Here is a 16,499-nt window from a genome sequence, read left to right on the forward strand (position 1 = left end):
TATTCTTTAAATGACTTGATTAGCAAGTCTTGCACTATTTTAAAATACAAAGTGTAATAGTCTTGGTTATCCAGGACGTTACAAAGAGAGAGAGAGTTTGAGAAGTTTCCACCCAGTTCTGATTATTCTAGCCTAAGTCTAACTCTTCTCATCTATATCCCTTTATTTAAAATGACCAAAATGCCCCTTATACTAACCCAGCCTCCTATTTTCCTTTAAGGGCAAAGTGGTCATTAACCCCGATTCCCGCTAATTCCTCGAGTCATCCTACAAATTCCCAATTAATCCCAACATGCCCATTTAATCACCCAATACTTTACTCATTACTCAAAAAGTCCCAAGTATATGTTAATGTTCCAAAAATACCCCTAGGCTTACCCCGAGCCGAGTATTAAACCCCGTTGTGACTTTTTCTCTAATACGCTCACTAGGATCCTCTCGAGTCGTATACTGTAAATACATCAACATAATAATGTGGTCTCAAACATTGAAACACATATATTCACACGTAAGCCTGCAATGAGCCAATATTACAAATATGCCCTTACTATTAAGAATGGGCCCACATGCATATTTAATACACATAAACATGCATTTAGCTCCATATCATCATATAAATCATGTATACCACATAGTCACACATTTAATCAATTAATTCAACACATATATCCCATTATGCCCTCCAGGCACCGCAATCCAGACACTTAGTTCTAATAGTAAATTCAGGTAATTACAGTTTTTGTCTGACAAAAACTGTAAGAACTATTCTGCATTGTGTATAGTGTTGTATGTTGTGTCTTGTGTATCTTTCTCTTCTTCTTCTATATCATATATATAGAAATTTATCTTACCTTATTATTCCTAATAATAATAGGAATATAATATAATATAATATTGATGATAGGATTTGATTTAGGTAAATATCTAGCTTACCAAATTTGAAAAAAAACCATTTTAAAATTATTGAATAATTAAATAAATAAAATAAAAGCTACATTGATACAATATCAGTATCAGTAGTGCATGCGTGGCACATTCCTTGGACTGTGTCAGGCGTGTACTGCTGTTGACGGTGAAATCTCGTCAACGAAATTAGGTCGGAAAACTCAAAGGTAAATGCGGCGATGTTTAGATAAGAACTTAGAATTAACTTATGAAAGGATAAACACAGATGAACAATGGAGTGAAAAATGTATATTTCTTAATAGCCTCTGCATACAATGAATTTTCCAACCCCCTTCTCTGTGGAAGTGGGGTTCATTTTATAGTAGGCTCTAATGGCCCTAGGTACATGGTGGTCCAGGGGACCAGATGGTACACGAGTACACTAACAGGAGAGTGGTTCCAGGGGTAGTGTTGTCGGCTCTGGTACAAGGTCAGAGATCATGGGAGCACCTCACCTTCTGTACCTGGTCATGCCTCCACTACCTGCCTGGTACGGGTGTCAGAGGAGTGGCTGGTGAGGACAACAGATGGTACTTTGTTCGTACCTCCACTACTTATTTAACGTGGGTACTATGTCCGTACTCTAACTCCTTTCAGTTCGTCAGTGGGCTTCGTACCTCATGAGATCAATGCCATGTGACCCTCATTTGCAAGGCATAGATGCGAGGCGGTAATGACCCATGCACTGGCTGTGCCTTGCAAGGCTCCTAGTTGCGAGGGGCCTAGCTATACTTGTCTCCTTGCGGCATGGATCCAGACTAGTGACGTGATGGTGCAACGGCCTCCCGAGAAGATGGTGGCCCACGGGCCTCGCGGGGGCGCGCGCGCATGATGGCCTCACTGGGGGCGCGCGCATGAGGGCCTTGCTGGGGGTGCGCGCTTGATGGCCTCGCTGGGGGTGCGCGCATGAGGGCCTCGCTGGGGGCGCATGCCTGATGGCCACGCTAGGGGGCGCGCGGGTAGGAGGGCCTCGCTGGGGGCGCGCGCGCATGAGGGCCTCGCTGGGGGCGCGTGCCTGATGGGCTCGCTAGGGGGCGCGTGCCTGATGGCCTCGCTGGGGGGCGCGTGTGCAGGAGGGCCTCGCTGGGGGCGCGCGCGCATGAGGGCCTCGCTGGGGGCGTGTGCCTGATGGCCTCGCTAGGGGGCGCGTGCCTGATGGCCTTGCTAGGGGGTGCATGCCTAATGGCCCGAGGACCCAATGAGAGTGTAGGCATATGGGGGTCTAAGTGCGTTCTTTGGGTCTTTTATAAATGTGGAATATTGAGCATCCACAAGTGTATGTCCCGGGTGTCTTTGGCAGCGTTTACGCGTATGAATGCATCTTAACCCATGAGCATGTCAGCCTTGCGCGGGCACGTCGGACCTCACTATGTGAGGGCCTTGTGCACCTAGCCTCTTGCAGTATTCATTGTGGCCCCTTAGCTTAGCAGGGCCAAACCTTGTGGCTCATAATGTGTTGTTTCTCATGAGATGATCTCCTATATTCAACAAGGCGTACAAGCTCGAGCCCAATAGCATGAATAAGTGACCTTTATCCCTATGTTCCAACCAGGGACTAAAGAGTTTTTATTTGGTGGATTTTTGGCATCCACAGTTGCTCCCCAGTCTATAGGGAGGCCTTTAGGCGTTCTTGTAGACTTTTCTCTTCCTTTTTATTATCCCTCTTTTTTCTCTTTTTTTTGTTTTTTTTTTGTTTTTGGTATTCATCATGCTCGAGGTCCTTTGGAACCCCCGCGAAAGGGGGTTCGATAGGTCTCTCTTTGGTGCACTTTGGTTGCACCTATAAGGATATATTGACCCCTTGGGTTCTAGTTATCCTCTTATATATTTTCGCGCGCGGTTATTATTTGTTGCGAGAAGCGTCCTTCTCGTCATTAGGCATATTACTATTTTTGCAAGCGTCTTCTTTAAGACCCTTTTTGCAAGCGTCTTCTTTGAGACCCTTTTTGGAAGCGTCTACTTTGAGACCCTTTTTGCTAGCGTCTACTTTGGAGACCCTTTTTGCGGGCGTCTACTTATGAGACCCTTTTTGCAAGGGTCTACTTTGGAGACCCTTTTTGCAAGCGTCTACTTATGAGACCCTTTTTGCAAGCGTCTACTTTGGAGACCCTTTTTTTGCAAGCGTCTACTTTGGAGACCCTTTTTGGAGGCGTCTGCTTTTGAGGTGATCTCCCCTCGGGTGGGGACCTTCATGGCTAGATGGTCTTCGTTCGATCTCAAACTTGGTCAGCGACCCCTCTAGCACGATGCCCCCATCTATATGGGATCCCCAGACATATTGGTAGTATGGCCACTGGAGGAAGGTTCGCTTTCTTTGACATGGAAGTTCTTATGGCCCTCTTCCACACGTATGTACTTCTGTGCTCTCTCAAAGAAGTCGTCCAAATTCGAAACTTCTCTTTTGAGCATGTTACTCCATAACTTGCTTCCTGGATGAACTCCGACTGTAATAGCCATCTTGAGCTCCGCTTTGGTTAAATCTCCTACCTTTGTTGCTTCTATACCGAAGCTTTGGATGTAGTCCTTCAAACTTTCATTCTCGCCTTGTTTGATGTTAGCGAGGCTGGTAGTTGGCATGACGTAGTCACACGCTGCATGGTGTTGCTGAAGAAATTCATCAGAGAATTGTTGCCATGACTTGATCGTTCCTGGCTTCAACCTCCTGATCCACTTGTACACCACTCCTTTAAGCGTAGCGATGAAGCAATGACATGTTGCTCTACTGTTGACCCCTCTTAACCTCATCAAGTTATTGAAGGAGTCTAAGTGGTATTTTGGGTCTGTAGTACCCTCGTACGAAGTCATACGAGGCTCTCTGAAGCCAGCCGGCATTTGTTCAGCCTGAATCTCCCTTGTGAAGGGTGAATCACGGTCAAATTCTCCGTCATCCATGTGCCCCCCAAGTGCAGTGGTGATCTTGCCCCGAGGGCTTCGCATTTTGGTGTCTAGTCCCCTCCTCTTTTTGCATAAGGAGTTTTGCGGGTTCTCGGTCTGATCCATTGCCTTGGTTGTGTCCCTCGGTGGATCCACGGGGGGTACGTCTCTTACTTCTGACCTCTCTCCATGGAGCTCTTTTCTTAGGCCAGGGGGTGCCTCTTTTGAGGAGACTTCGGCCTCGTCCTTACGACCATCACCTTCCCTCCGCCTTTGCTCCTGGGGACATTTCGTTGGCCTAGGTCCCCCCTGGTACTTTGCCTGGGGGGTTTTACTGGTGGAGTGTCGGGTTCTCCCATCATCTACTGGTACAGTGGTCTCCACCCCATCCCGGCCTTTCTCCTTCCTCTTAGGCAAGGTCACGCTCGATTTACCCTGCAACAGGCCATTCAGGACCTCTTACATATTCTCCAAGGTGGTCTCCAACCTTTGGTTCTTACGGTGGAGCTCTCGTATTTCCTCTTCACAGAACCGAGATCTCGAACTCGAGCTCACGGAATGGACCTGGGGATGCTTATCATGTCTACGGGTAGAGGGTCCCGGGTCCTGCCGGCCGGAGTTCGGTACCTGCGGTGGTTTTGGGAGAGGGAACTCATTAGCATTTCCCGGTGGTGCTCTTGGAGGACCTTCTCCAGGTGGAGCGGCCGGTGACGAGGCCACTTTATCACCTCCGTGAACCTGTGGGTCATTCGGGGGCTCCACGTCTCTGGGTGGAGGAGCGTCCTTCATGGAGGCCTTCAGCTGGACTCCGTTCAGGTTAACCTCTACCTCTCGTGGCTCCCTTAGTCGCTTTGAACGTCTTGGCATTTCTTCTTGCCGAAAACAATGGTGGAATAGTAGCTTTAAACTAACGTTCCCACAGACGGCGCCAAACTGTTGACGGTGAAATCTCGTCAACGAAATTAGGTCGGAAAACTCAAAGGTAAATGCGGCGATGTTTAGATAAGAACTTAGAATTAACTTATGAAAGGATAAACACAGATGAACAATGGAGTGAAAAATGTATATTGCTTAATAGCCTCTGCATACAATGAATTTTCCAACCCCCTTCTCTGTGGAAGTGGGGTTCATTTTATAGTAGGCTCTAATGGCCCTGGGTACATGGTGGTCCAGGGGACCAGATGGTACACGAGTACACTAACAGGAGAGTGGTTCCAGGGGTAGTGCTGTCGGCTCTGGTACAAGGTCAGAGATCATGGGAGCACCTCACCTTCTGTACCTGGTCATGCCTCCACTACTTGCCTGGTACGGGTGTCAGAGGAGTGGCTGGTGAGGACAACAGATGGTACTTTGTTCGTACCTCCACTACTTATTTAACGTGGGTACTATGTCCGTACTCTAACTCCTTTCAGTTCGTCAGTGGGCTCCGTACCTCATGAGATCAATGCCATGTGACCCTCATTTGCAAGGCATAGATGTGAGGCGGTAATGACCCATGCACTGGCCGTGCCTTGCAAGGCTCCTAGTGGCGAGGGGCCTAGCTATACTTGTCTCCTTGCGGCATGGATCCAGACTAGTGATGTGATGGTGCAATGGCCTCCCCAGAAGATGGTGGCCCACGGGCCTCGCTGGGGGTGCGCGCTTGATGGCCTCGCTGGCGGCGCGCGCATGAGGGCCTCGCTGGGGGCGCATGCCTGATGGCCACGCTAGGGGGCGCGCGCGCAGGAGGGCCTCGCAGGGGGCGCGCGCGCAGGAGGGCCTCGCCGGGGGCACGCGCGTATGAGGGCCTCGCTGGGGGCGCGTGCCTGATGGGCTCGCTAGGGGGTGCGTGCCTGATGGCCTCGCTAGGAGGCGCGTGCGCAGGAGGGCCTCGCTGGGGGCGTGTGCTTGATGGCCTCGCTAGGGGGCGCGTGCCTGATGGCCCGAGGACCCAATGAGAGTGTAGGCATATGGGGGTCTAAGTGCATTCTTTGGGTCTTTTATAAATGTGGAATATTGAGCATCCACAGGTGTATGTCTCGGGTGTCTTTGGCAGCGTTTACGCGTATGAGTGCATCTTGACCCATTAGCAAGTCAGCCTTGCGCGGGCACGTCGGACCTCACTATGTGAGGGCCTTGTGCACCTATCCTCTTGCAGTATTCATTGTGACCCCTTAGCTTAGCAGGGCCAAACCTTGTGGGTCATAATGTGTTGTTTCTCGTGAGATGATCTCCTATATTCAACATGGCCTACAAGCTCGAGCCCAATAGCATGAATAAGTGACCTTTATCCCTATGTTCCAACCAGGGACTAAAGAGTTTTTATTTGGTGGATTTTTGACATCCACAACTGCTATTCCCTTTTCAGGGATTTTGCATTTTTCTTTTATTTAATTATTTCACTAAATCAATCTCCCACAAAATAAGGTATTTATCTTTTTAAGGAAAATATTGCAAGCATATTTCAAAATTCAAAATTGATGGTCGTCATTATCATCATCTTTAAAAAATAAAATAATTAATTTCAAAATTTTATTTATTTATATATATGAAATTCAAAAATTTATATATTTAAATTAATAAATATAATTTTGAAATTAATAATTAATTATTCAATCTCAATTATCATATAATTTCATACTTGGCACCAAGAATAAAAATCTTCTCAAATTCCCAAATTACAGTTATACCCTTGTATCAACTCTTACCTTGATATGATGTTGATATAGCCACCTTGAGGCCCTATGAACCTATATATCAAGCTCCAATAAATATTACATTATTAATCAAAGCTCTTTGATTAAATAATCATATTTATTAATCTCATGATTACTCTTAATAATTATAGTTATATATTTACTGAGTACTTTATTAAGAATAAATTGTCCATTGATATAATCAGTACATACAGCGTTAATCCTTTATTAATGGTTCATAATTAAAAGAGAATAAAATTATTGATTTACCCTTTTAGCTATATCTTGTTCCTAGAGTACCATTGACTTTACTAGTGAAGGTTGTGTCACAACAAGTTTACAACGTGAGCGCTCATAACCTTTTTAATTCCAAAAGTCAACCCAATAGGGAACCGTTATTCAATCTATAAGAAGGTATCGATTCTATATTTGTTAAACTATGTCCCTAGCCATATACATCATTGAGTCCCAAAAACTATTGTTCTTAGCCATATCATTCTGATAAACCTTAACACATGAATCAAAGGATCAGATGACATATATAGGAGTTCATAGTAACCTCAGGAAAAGATTATCGTTTATATGATCATCGTTTGATGTGTTTCATTAATACTATGACATGGTGTTTAAGCAAGTATTAACAAATCACATCTAGTCCAGTTCTACATACTCTAAGCATGCAAAGTACCTCTACTAAAAGTGTCCTACTACACTAGTAACCTGGATCTAGGTTACATGTATTCATAATACTAGTGGACCGTACTAACAGTAATTAATCTAAAGATTCCATAACTTTATTTTACTACGAACTATTTAAGTTTATTATCTTAATCTTGATCCTCCCATACAAATATGAGATTAAGACCATATAGATAAACTTTGTAATTTGCTGACATTCCCTTAATATTATCATATAATATTGGACATAGTCTATATATATAATAATTCAATTCAATTATTTATTTCATTTAAAACATTTATCAACTACAATTGGTTTAAGGGCACTATTCCCAACATCAGGACCCTCCACCTGCCCCATAGAATTGGCAATGGATGTTTTTAAAAATGCAAGCTAGACTTCAGATAACTAAAGATGAACTCTGAGAGCTGAGACAATAGGCTCCTCCTCGCGATGTTGGATTATAGACCCCACAAGCTGTGGCTCCAATGCCAGCCCTGCCTGTGATGATTAATTGGTGGGAGCCTCTATATGAGAGGTTTAGAAAGAAGCACCCTCCCTCCTTTGAGGGCAGTCTAAACCAACTACAGGCTAAGAAGTGGATGACATGATTACCTCTATATTTGACTTTATGAGGGTAAAAGGGAAGGAAAGGGTGGCTTTTGCTAGTTATATGTTAAGGGATGATGCCCGCATCTAGTGGGAAGTTGTCATATAGGTGAGATGTGGCCACTATGGCTTGGGATGAGTTGAGGGACATTTTGAATGACAAGTACTATAGTATTGTCATTCTAACTGCAAAGGCGTATGAATGCACTAATTTAACGCATAACAAAATGAGTGTAACAGAGTACGGTTTGAAGTTCGACCCATTAGCTAAGTTCGCACCAGATTTGGTGCCTACTGATATGGCAAGGAGAGATTGCTTTGTACGGGGATTGAATGTAATGATAGCCCGGGATGTTAAGATAACATTGGATTCGAGGACTACTACCTATGCTTAGGTAGTGGAAAAATCCCTTACTGCTGAGGGAAACAAAGATCAGATATGGAAGTAAGGTGCCGCAAGGCGTGATGATTGAAGGGTGGTGCCTCCTTTCACTTGTCCTGGCCGAGGTAGTGGCCCGAGTGCGCAGAAGAGAAAGGCCCTGGATTCTTTTGTTCCTTCTGGCTCGGATAGGAGGGCACAAGGTGCCTTTTTTGGCCGTCAAGGTGGGGGAGAGAATTGGAGAAGCTTCCTAGAGTGTGCACGGTGCAGGCAATGCCATCTAGGAGAGTGTAGAGTCAAAGCATGTTTCGTCTATGGAAGTGTCAGTAATTTAACGAAGGATTGTCCCCAAGTCAAGAAAGAGGAATCAAAGAGGAGTGATAGCCTCACTCCTACCAGAGTGTATACTTTGACCTAGAACAAAGCTGAGGCTAGTCCCTTGGTCGTGACAGGTCCAATTTCTAGTGCTTGATCTTCATTTATTGTATTGATTGATTCAGGAGCTACTCATTCATTTGTATCTGCTAGAGTAATAGACCATATGTGTAGACCTTGTGATTTGTATACTAGGGGAATTAGAACTTTGTTGCCAACTGGGGAACTGGTAGTCTCTAGGAGATGGGTTAGAGCATTATAAATAAAGATAGATAGTAGGGAGTTGTCTGTGGATTTGATTGAACTTGTAATGGATGTTTTTTATATGATTTAGGGGATCGATTGATTGGTAAAGTATGGGGCGACGATAGACTGCAAGCGAAGGATGGTAACTTTTGAGCTCGAAGGAGAGAAATCGTTCGTGTTTGTGGGGACAATGAGTGGACCACGAGTATCTATGATCTGTGCATTGAAATATAGAGACCTATTGTAAGAAGGTTGTATAGGATCCTAGCAAACATAGTGGATACATCTAGGGTTGTTTCAGTTGGACCAGGTGCGAATAGGTTGGTGTATAAGATTCATGATGTGTTTCCAGCAGACGTGCCAGGATTTCCACTACATCAAGAGATCAAATTTGCCATAGAATTGGCACTGGGAGAAAAACCAGTATTGAGGATACCTTACAAAATGGCTCTAGCAAAGTTAAAGGAACTGAAGATTCAGTTGTAGGAATTACTTGATCTAGGATTCATTAGACCTAGATTTTCATCGTGGGGTGCTCCAGTGCTGTTTGTGAAGAAGAAGGATGGGTCCTTAAGAATGTGCATCGATTATCGAGAGCTGAATAAGTTGACATTAAGAATGAGTATCCATTGCCCAGGATTGAAGATTTGTTCGAACAGTTACAAGGGAAGACCATATTTTCCGAGATTGACTTTCGGTTTGGCTACCATAACTGAGGGTTAGAGAAAAGGTTATACCGAAGACCACATTCCGTGTGAGGTATGGACATTATAAAATTATCAATTCTTGGTCATGTATTTTTTGTTAACCAATGACCCAGTAACCTTCATGGATCTGATGAATAGGATATTGAAGGATGTTGACGCGGTTTTTTGCCAACGAGAAATTAAGAAGTAAAAAGGGCAGATTAGTGCTAGTAATAAACCGTAATGAAATAACAAGAACTCACTCAAAAGCACCGAACTTTTACGTGGTTTAGTGGTTAAAATCCACCTAGTCCACGAGTCAAGATTATTACTATTTCTCTCTCTATTTTTGCAAAGTTACGGTAATACAGAATAATGGTTGTCCCCTTTCCCTGTCCAATATTCCCAGTATTTATTGGGGAATTCTAGGGACAGGCTTGGGTCACCGTGTAAACAAAATGCGTAATTACACATATGGTATATAATTAATACATATTATTCCCATTTACATTGGGATATTATCAGATAACATAATAAACACGTTCCTGCTATCTTGGGTAGTAAATGACATAAATATGATGTAGCCTGGTCATTAATGAACGTATAAAGAATTCCCGAGTCTCTTGGGATCCTTTTGTATGCACTATATCTGGGTCCTCTCGAGCTGAATATCTCACACAAGCTCAAGCTCTACAGCTATCTGATTCCTAGCTCGTAGTGATCCAGGACGCCCAATATCAGGTCTGACCACCATGAACCTCGAGCTGATCAAGTGGTTAATGATTAGGTATTCTACTTGGCTACCTTTCCATGTATTTACCTGCTAGCTGTAGCCAATCTCAGGGAGTGAACTCCTGCTAAAATTAGGGTACAACATTTGCCCCCCAAGCCCCTGCTTGTGTTTGACGTCGTCATCTTCTGACATACACAGTAGGGACTTTTAGACTTCTCTCATATAAAATCGTGCCTGCCTACTACTCGAGTACGAGACACGTGGCCTTCCGCGATTGACGTCTGTTTGGGTTTCGAGGACTGAAATAACTCTCTTGTCAACTTTTTGCCGCCATGTGGTCCATTTAATCTTGGCCCTTGGATCTCAATCTAACCCATTAGGATGGCCCATATTATTTTCTGTAGTTTAGGTTTAAATAGGGTGATCAGTCTTCAAACCTCACCACCTTTGTATTGAAAAAATTCCCCTTTTTAAACTCACAAGGTCCCTTTATTCTTTTCTAGAATTCCTAGAACTTTCATTGTGTTATAGACCTTCAGAAGCTTTCCAGGAGCTTCTCGTGGCCGCAATTACATCTTCTCTTAAACGAACATATTTCTTCTAAGTACCTTATGCCCTGGTTTGAAAAGTTTTATTTCTTTGTTTTTGTTCGTCATTACCCAATGAGATTTATGTTCTCAACAATGTTCATTAACAACGTTCATTTTTTGTTACCATTAGGCTATTTATAAATGCTCATAGGAAACGGGTTTCGGTTTAGGCTCAATGAGTGAACCCAAACATGTTTTAGAAATAAGACATCCTAAAACTGAGCAAATTTTTGGGTTAATCTTGGGTAACCATAATGGAAAATTTGTTTAAAGAATACCTACTCAGGGTATAGAAACTAAAGAGTTTTTAGGTTTAATACCAGGTAGGTTAGGGGTTACGCTTTATTGGGCGGTTTTGCGCTAAACTGCTTTCCCAAGGAAAGAAGTGGGTGTGACATTTCTGACATGCGGATCCCAAAGTATCTGGGGATTGTTAAGAAACTAAGATATTGTGTGGCATCACACGATGAGGCTAAGGCTAATTCTAGCTCGTATAATAAAAAATAATCCATTTCATCCCTCGTACATTTATGACATTATTATAGAGCATCTTAGGTCGCCTACTAACTAGGCCGCTTTATCGTCAGTCAATCTAAATTATGGCGCCTCCAAAGAAGATCACTACGAGCTCATCTACCCAGCGCAAGAACAAAAGCAAATAGGTCGACTCTGAATCTCCTATCTCACATTTTGCTCCTATGGTGGAGATGGAGGCTGTTATCGATCCAAACGCTTTCTTAGAGGCTAAACACATAGTCTCTAAAATAGCGACTCAAGGGAGAGTAAGCAAAATTCTACTGAGTCATAACATCGAGCAAGGAACTGGCGGTCTCCTCTCATGACCTGCCTTTGAAGGTGAACGAAGTTGTGCCCCCTTTCAAGACTATTAAGGGGCTTGGAGTGACGAGCACCTGAAGGCTGGTGCTTTTCTTCCCCTGGACCAATATTTCAAAGATTTTTCAAACTACATCATGTTGTCCCTTCCACCTCCCCCCCGAATTCCTACAGACTTTTGGCGGGGCTAAAATATTTGTTTCGGAAGCATGAGTGGGCTAAAATAATATTTGTTTCTGAAGCATGAATGGGACGTCCCCACTCTAGTAGATATTTTATATTTCTTCTGTCTCAAAGCGAGCCCTGACCAGAAAGGACGAGGTGATGGGATCTACTACCTTACGCGGTTTCCAAATTCCACCTCCGTCATCGAGCTCCCCAACCATCCAAACGATTATAAAAGACTTGTTGTTTATGTCGAATGGGTTCAAGAACTCCGAACATCGGTACTTCAATCTTCCTCATAAGCCCTCTATCTTTGTAATCCCAGCACATGAACTTTGTCCCTTTCAAAAATATTCTTTTTTTTAGGCTCTGATTGAGTTTGTTCCTCGTATAGCTATATTTGTAAGGACGGGAAAATCTGAGACCCTCGGGGATCAATATGAGAAACTATCTAGTCTTTACCCTGGGGAAAAAGATTATCGCTAGGTTGTGAATGATGTCACGATGCTGGCATGTAATTTGATCAACGAAGGTCAAACACTAGCCCTGGCGACCCAAAATCCGATCCAGTTATCCTCGAACTTCCCTCTTCTCAAGAGGCCTTGCCAGCCATTGAGGACACTTATGAGAGAGAGGACGAGTTGCCTCTCGTGTGAAAAAGGTATGCTCCCAAAGCTGATCAGCATCTCGATCCTGACCGAGCTGCTTCAGGGGTAGCAGCCGGCCCCTCCGTCCAAGGTAACCCTTACCTATTTAGAGGGTTAGATCAGGCTACTGCTAGCTTTAGGTTAATACGTTTTAACCGCAACCAGCTAGTTCACTGCCATCCCACCGATTTGAACCTAAATGTAACTCTCCTCCAATGCGTGGATCTCTTGGTGGTACACTACAACCACATCTATCCCAGAGGCACCAATGTAGTTGATAACACGCTGAACTTTAGATCTTCTATCTTTGAAGAATACATAACCATCCTTAGTACGTGTCCTTCTCTGTTCCAGGGAGCATTTTCTCCTGGGTTTAGGCAGTATGTAGACGAATCCAGCCCCTAGGAGGGACCTGAACCCCCAGGATCTTAAAGATTATATCCTTAGATTCCCCCGATCTGAGTGAGTGTACTCATTCTAAAATTAGGGTACAACAAAGGATTATTTGGATAAGTTTGTAATTATATTAATTGATGATATATTGGTGTACTCCCAATCAGAGATAGATGTGAGAATAGTTTCATGGAATTGAAGCGGCGACTGATTACCGCTCCGATATTGAGTCTTAAATTAGACAAGGAAAAGTTTGTGGTCTACTGCGATGCTTCGAGGGAGGATTTGGGATGTGTATTGATGTAACCTTGAAAAGTAATAGCTTACGTGTCCAGACAACTCAAAGAGAATGAGCAGAGGTGTCCCACTCATGATCTGGAACTGGCAGCGGTGGTATCCGCACTAAAGGTATGGAGGCACTACTTGTATGGAGAAAAGTGTGAAATATACACTGACCATAAAAGTTTGAGGTATTTCTTCACTCGAACGGTTTTGAATATGCACCAAAGGTGTTGTTTGGAGTTGGTAAAGGACTACGATTGTGAGATTTTTTACCATCTAGGAAAGGCCAATGTGGTGGTCGACGCATTGAGTCGGAGGGATCCAGGGCAATTGTTCAGTTTGAGACCGATATGAAAAAAGCTAGCTGAAGAAATGACGAGCTAGAATTGAACTGGTAGTTGGTCAACTAGCCAACATTACACTTCATTACACACTCCTTAAGAGAATCAGAAAAGCACAGAAGGAGGATCATCAGTTGAGGAAACACTGGGAGAATTCTTAGTTGGATTGGCTATAAACTTTTCTATTTCAAAGGTAGATCTGTTGAGGTATAAAAATCAGAATCGCGTTCCAATGGATTCTAGTATCAGGCGAGAGATTCTGGATGAGTCTCATACAACTCCTTATTCTCTACATCCAAGTACGACGAAGATGTACCAAGATCTAAAGGCTCTGTATTGGTGGCCAAGAATGAAGAAGGATGTGGTGGATTATGTGGCTTAGTGTTTAACCTGTCAGTAGGTGAAGGCTGACACCAAAGGCCAGCAGGGTTGCTGTAGCCTTTTGGGATTCTAGAGTTGAAGTGAGAAGATATTACTGTGGACTTCGTGGTTGAATTTCTAAGAACAGTGGGGCAACCTGACTATGTGTGGGTGATTGTTGATAGGTACACCAAATCAGCCACTTTTTGCCTGTTAGAACAAATTTTATGGTGGAGTAGTATGCTAAGTTGTATGAAAAGTTGATCGTGTGTCTCCATGGGGCTCCGAATTCGATAGTGTCAGACAGGGACCCCACATTCACCTTTAAGTTTTGGGAAAGCTTGTAGATGGCTATGGGCATGCGATTGAGATTTAGTACAACATATCATCCCCAGATAGATGGACAGTCTGAGAGGATGATCCAAATACTAGAGAAAATGTTACGGGCATGTGTGTTGGACTTTGGGGGATCTTGGAATAAGTATCTCCCTTTGATTGAACTTTCTTATAATAACAACTACCGGGCAACTATCGGGGTGGCTCTATATGAAATGTTGTATGGGAGGAAATACAGATCGCCCATTCATTGGGATGAGATGGGTGAGAGGAAGTACATATGTCAGAGGAAGTTTAAAGAACTAATGAGGATGAGATTAGAGCTCGAATGCTCGCCCCCCCCCCCCCCCCCCCCAGAGTAGATAGAAGAGTTACTCAGACATGAAACATAGAAGTTTATAGTTTCTAGTAGGTGTTCATGTGTTTATTAGTGTTTCTCCTTTGAGTGGAGTGAAATGATTTGGAGTGAAAGGCAAAATAAGTCCAAGATTTTCTTGCCCATTCGAGATTCTGGAACAAGTTCGAGAGGTGGCGTACAAATTAGCTATGCCTCCTGCTTTATCAGGGGTTCACAACGTATTTCACGTGTCTATGCTTTGGAAGTACGTATCAGATCCTCCACATGTGTTGAGTTATGAAAACCTAGAGTTAGATCAAGATTTTTCTTATGAGAAGAAAACGGTCCAGATCCTAGATAGAAAGGATAAAGTCTTGCATAACAAAACTATTGCCTTAGTGAAAGTGTTGTGGAGAAACAGCAAAGTAGTGGAGGTAACTTGCGATATCGGTATCCCGAGCTATTCAAGTAAATTTTGAGGACAAAATTTCTGTAACGAAAGCCCAAGCTATAACGTCCTGAATTCGCTAATAATGATTGGTTCTTCGATTAGTGTGTTGGGAGAGAAATAAATTATTTAATTGCATTAGTAGGTGAATTAATTGTGATATATGTGTATCATTATGCGATTGCTTGAGTTATATTAAAATATGACTAGATATGCATGTTTAGGTGTATTAAATATGCATGTGGGCCCATTCTGGTTAATAAAGACATATTTGTAATTTCGGCCTATTGAGGGCATAAATATAATTATGTGAGTGCTAAGAATGAGACCACATTATTATGTGGGTGTATTTGAGATACTGGGCTCAAGACAGTCCGAGGGAGCGGATTAGAGGAATAGTCGAAACGGGGTCAAATACCCGGCTCGGGGTGAGCCTAGGGGAATTTTGGGAACATAGTGCGTATTCGGGGTTAATCGGATAACGAGTAGCTTTTTGGTGATTATTTGGGTATGCTGGGATTAATGGGGGACTTATAGGAATACTCGAGGAATTTGTGAGAATGTGGCAAATGACGAGTTTTTCCTTGGACGAATTAAAGGGCAAAGAGTTGACCTAGGGGTATTTTGGAAATTTTTGTGCCATGGATAGACTTAGTTAGGCTTTAGACTTCAGCAGAACACTTAGGAAAAAAATGAACCACTTTCAGTCATTCTCCACATTCTCTCTCTCGTACATCTCTCTCTATGGCTTTGGAAGTTTAATCTTTTTTTTGAGGATATAAGGAAATTGAAGTTTGGAAGTGGTTAACAGTAGCTGAGGGTCAAAATCATCATTGAGGTAAGGTTTAGAGCATGTTTTCTCTGTGAATTTTCTAGTTAGCTTGGTTTTTTAGCTGGGTTTAGTTTCAACATGATTGGTAGAGTTGGGATAGGATTCTTGGTTAGTTTTTGGGGTGATTATAAAGTTTATGTTGTGTGAACGGGAGTTCTAGACATAACATTTGGCTTAGCTGTTGATTAGGACGAATTTTAGGGATTTTGGCTAGAGAAAACGCAAAGGAAAATTCTGGGTTTCGAGCTCGAGCCTCGGCATTGTTCTTCAAGCACCGTGGTTCGTGTGTGTTGAAGGGCTTGGCAATTTTCTGAAATCGCCCAAGCGCCGCGTTGCAGGATGGGGCGCGCTGGAGCCCGTGTCCCCCAGGAGAGGGCCTTTGGCTATCTGACTTGTAGCACACTGCAACCCTATGGGCTGAGCTGCGGCTCTAATTAAGGGAAATAACCAAACCAGGTTTTTAAGCTCACGAACTCAAACCTAAGCGCTCGGGAAGGATTCTACCAACTAGTTTAGTAGAATTAGATGTCCCGAAGGCTAGTATATTATTCTGAAGTTTTTAATTGGTTTAGGGTTTGATGGTTATTTAATATTATTATGTTGTGACTAGGTTTTACCACTAAGGCTGGGAATTAGGGATCGTGCTCGGGATCGCCTTATTTTTTTAGCTCGAGACTCATGGTAAGAAATCTATTTGTGCCCGTAGAGCAAGGTGTGGCTCGATTATTTGTGC

Source organism: Humulus lupulus, chromosome 1, assembly GCF_963169125.1.
Source record: "Humulus lupulus chromosome 1, drHumLupu1.1, whole genome shotgun sequence".
NCBI classification, from domain to species: domain Eukaryota; kingdom Viridiplantae; phylum Streptophyta; class Magnoliopsida; order Rosales; family Cannabaceae; genus Humulus; species Humulus lupulus.